This window comes from Cynara cardunculus (genome assembly GCF_001531365.2).
Source record: "Cynara cardunculus var. scolymus isolate 2C chromosome LG 3, CcrdV1, whole genome shotgun sequence".
Taxonomy (NCBI): domain Eukaryota; kingdom Viridiplantae; phylum Streptophyta; class Magnoliopsida; order Asterales; family Asteraceae; genus Cynara; species Cynara cardunculus.
This window is the reverse complement of record NC_037530.1, coordinates 7,212,484-7,217,318: the sequence shown is the minus strand read 5'-3', so window position 1 is coordinate 7,217,318 and position 4,835 is coordinate 7,212,484.

The window sequence follows — 4,835 nt, the reverse complement described above, 5'->3', positions numbered from 1 at the left end:
TCGAGAAACTTCAAACAACTTTTGGATAATAAGGCATGCAACCATTTTAAAAAATAAAACACGTGTAACTCACCATACATGTTATAACTCCAAACCGTTCCTCGAAGTTCCTCATGTTCTCCCAACAAAAAACGCATCAAACTTGTTGCGCTTCACCAAATCATCCTCATCTTTCACCTCTCTTATACGAGTTTCTTTCCCCGAGAATTTTTCATCTCTATGCTTGAAGACCTCCCCATATATGTACTTAGTCATCGGCGGTTTCATGGAATATGAAACGATAAGCCAAGATTAATGGTCGTAGGTTTCATGACCATTGGGTTTCCTATCATTAATATTATATTCAATTTCTTTCTATTTTTTTTTTGGTTATTACAGTTGTATTTGAAACAAACTCTTTCTCTATCTCTCTCTCTCTCTCTCTCTCTCTATATATATATATATATATATATATATATATTAAAGAAAAACTTTGGAGTGATGACATGACATTGTTAGATAGTATAAATGGTTTTTCTAAATTTTCTCAAAAATTTTGATTTTTAAAAATATTTAATATGTTAAAGACTTTTATATCCCTATATGTAATTTATGTTTTTATTAAAAACCTATGGATTGTTGTACTTCTACATGTTGTAATTTATGTTAACTATTCATTTTCCTTTCTTTATGTTAATTAATTATTCATTTCCTTTTCTTTATGTTTTATTAACCGTTCAATTTCTTTTATTTATTTCACATTATGGTTTTTTATTTTTAGTTGGCTACCTAATAGTTTATGTGTCAAACAACTTTTCTCTCGTACTTTCTCTTACTGTATTTGATCAAACACAGATAGTTTATATATAAAGAGAAAACACCAAATCTGATTTTATATTTATTAAACATTTATATGGTATGTACGTAATACTCTCAGTTAAAAAACAAAAATAATTCGTTTGTCTGTTTTATATAATTAATCGAAATAAGTAATAAACTTGCAATTTATAAGATTTAATAAAAGCATAAAAAACAATTGCTTACAAAAGTTTTAAATTTGGGTGGTTTTTAGAATGATATTTACTATTCCTTCAAAAAAAAATAATGATATTTGCTAGTTATTGGTTTATTAAATTATTAGTAATTAATTAGTCAAAATAAATAATTTTTAATTAATAAAAATATAATGTATAATTAAATATATAAAAAGTAAATTTTTAGAAATTAATATGCAGATTAAACCACTGGTTTAAATAATACCAAATTGTAAACCAGATCGAATAATATGATACAATTATGAAAATACAAACTATAAATTAAATTATTGAAGGTCTAAACCATATAAAACTGTATGATGAAAGTGGGTTATACGCTTTGCCTTTGCACAACATTTTAAACTGTATGGATCCATTTTTTAAGGGGGTGTTTGGGATTGTTTATGGGAAACAACTTATATTTTTTTTTACAAAAGTTTTTATCAATTTATTATAAGTTAAAATGGTTTAACTTATTCAAAAACTTCTTATTACCGGTTTGACACCAATATAAACTGTTTATCCAAACACTCAATAAGTACTTATTACCGATGTCACACCGAAATAAGTCAATAAATTGTTTTTATAAGCAAACCTAAACACCCCAGTATATGACACAATGAATGCACATATTGTTTTCTATCACTTCCTTTAGAGAAAGAAAAGTTACAATTTTAACTTAATATCTAATTTAATACAAATATTTGGTGTTAATTACGTACTGAGCACAATTTGATTATTAATTATAAGGATTTTGTTTTGCCAAAGACGTGGATGACTTTTGACGCGATCTATGTTGTAGGCCAAGTCCCTTACACCAGTAAGCCCCCTCACATGTACTATCGCATGTGATAAAAGTGTTACTAATGTGATACTATAATCCATCAAGATCATCGCATGTGATACTAAATCATAGACTCAGACAACCTTAGATACGACCTAAGTCGCTATGCACGACATCCATACACCACCAAGTCCTCTCAAGTGTATTATCACATGTGATACATATATTCTCACGATCTCATAAAATGAAAGTGCTATCGTTTGATCCTCCACTTATATATATATATATATATATATATATATATATATATATATATAATATTATGTATTTTGACTTACATATATTCACGTTTCTTTTTCATGTCATATAAAACAAAATGCAAAGTTGAAACATGAGAGAGCCAAAACGAATAGACCCCATCATGTTTGTTCACACCATTTTTTTCGGTTTTTTTTTTTTTTTTTGAGAGAGATATGTAATATATGGTTGGTGAGAACGATCCATCTTTATTGCAACAAGACAAGTTTCTAAAAGTTGTCTCGTGGACACAATTATTATTAATCAAACCTAACCTATTTACAATATTACATTATCCTAAAACTCAGTTTATGAAACGTGTCAAATAACTGATGTTTTAATAGACTCTTTTATAGAATTTAAGTTTATAGAACCAAATAACTATGTATTATGTAAAAGTGTTACAATATGATTATAAAATGTTCTTGGAAACTCTTAACAAGTTTTTTCAAATAAAATATCGTATTAATTTTATTAAATGACACTTTTGAAATGTGTTTTGTGAACACATCTTTTCAAAGAATGCTTGTTTTTACAAAACACATTTCAAATAATGCCCTAAAATACTTTTTCAAAAGTATCATAAAATACTTGTTAAAATGTCTAAAAATATTCATATTGCAACTAAATGAAATATGAATAAAGTTAGTCAAAAAGAGTAATCATTATGTGGTTTTGTTTACTCAATCATTGTTTTTTTTAACTTTTCGTAAATTAAGAATTTTACCGCAGTTCTAACTTCTACCTACAAATATGAAAGCATCCAGCAGCTTTTTACATAGCAAATTATAATATAGTTCAATTCAAATTTATTGGGTTGTTTGTTTAACTCTTAATATAAATGAAACAATTATATTTCATTTTGCATTATATTATGAGAACCTTTTAATCATTCTAACTATTTAATCATTCTACACCAAACAACAACCATGCATCTAGGGTTCATGCATGTAACATCGTTATGTTCCTGTGAAGAAATTAGTTGCTAATTAGATTCATATGTATGATGTTTATTAATTATCCTATTGGTTTAAGTAGTGTATGTTGTTGAAGAGAATCAAAATGATACTATATATAAACATATATATATCTATCTTGTGGGTTGGCTCGGTCGAATGGAATACAGATATATAAATATACTCAAACCTATAATATGTTAATTATGAAATTAGATAAAGATAACCATTAAAAAATTAATTATAGTCCTAAAGAAACAAGACATTCGTCAGGCTGGTGATACTCAATTACTCACGATGAATATGTAAATTATATACACAAAAGTTGGTAATTAATACTCCCTACTTTTGAGGATCTCGTATCTTATATGGTACTAATCCAAGCAGACATATCTCCAAAATCACTTGATACGCCCCAAATACAAGCCTTAATCAAATCCAGGTGGGATTAATTAGTTGTATTAAGATTAACATCAAATCTCAAGTTTTCTTTACAACAATGTCATGAGCTGGTTGTTGATCAAATTCCTTCCATTAACAAATCAACAAGATCTTATTGTTGATCTTCCATCCAACAAAGCCAAGATCGAATACATACAGAAATCAGTCATCGTCTAAGCATAATTTGGCTTCTACGTACTGTAGGAGATGCATGGTAATAATGAACACACACATCTACAAATTTTTGGTCAAGGTGAGTTACTCGAATTGGTGGTCACAAGCAGTCAAGCTCTTTCTGTTTATCAACTTTCCCATGAAACTATTATTATTATTATTATTATTATTTAAATATTAACCAACCATCTTATAAAAGTTAGCAAACCGCTAGTAAAAGAACTACGAAATTACAAGGTTCGGATATAGTCAATAGGATAACATTTCCACACAATCGGGTTTTTAATACCCTCCTTACACCTAGCCAAGACCCAACAAAACGTCTTCTCCACAATAAGATCAAGAATAAAGTCCTTACGAGGGGGATGAACCATTGAAAACACATATATTTCGGAAGCACCACAAGGTATCGAAGCTCATAAAAACACTGCTTCCCTCACTTTCCTTACCAGACTATTGTTGAAAGCAACATTGGTGTTGTTAATCATCGACTCCAACGATACGTTCCCGGGAAAGGTAAAGCACCATCATCTCTCTATAAATTTCATAACCTCCAAAGCAATAGAGCACTCAGATATTAGATGTTGCATTGATTTAGTAACGGAATCGAGGTCCAGCTTCAACTTAATTAAATTGTCGTGGGTTGGGAGTCTGTCGAACTTAACCTGCCAAATAAAGATGTTGACTCTAGATGGAACCGGCGGGTTCCTATCTTTTCCCTAATAGAACCTCCAAATAATAGGATTCCAAGCTTAGGCCTTGACATGTTTGCTCCTAACGGAATCCCGAGGTACTTACTTGAAAATCGTCCGGCTTTATAAATATGACACATATGTCTTAATTTTTCAGTGTCAACGAGTTCAATCTTGAAATGTTTCTTTGTGTTGAAAGTTGTAGCATCTTGTATGTGGATTTTTGTCTAATTGGCACATTTTGTACATGTATTCTTAATTATTGTTCTTTTACTTAATGTTATATATATCTATACTATATTATAAAGCATTTGGCTAAAATTCTTAAAAACTCTTAAACTCTTAAAACTTTTAAACCTGTTCATCCTTAAACGATTTCATCCCTATCCCATTTCATCCCATAACTGAATTCGTGTAACTAACTGCAGATAAACACAATCAAATACAGGATAAACATCTCATTTTAAATATAAAAAAT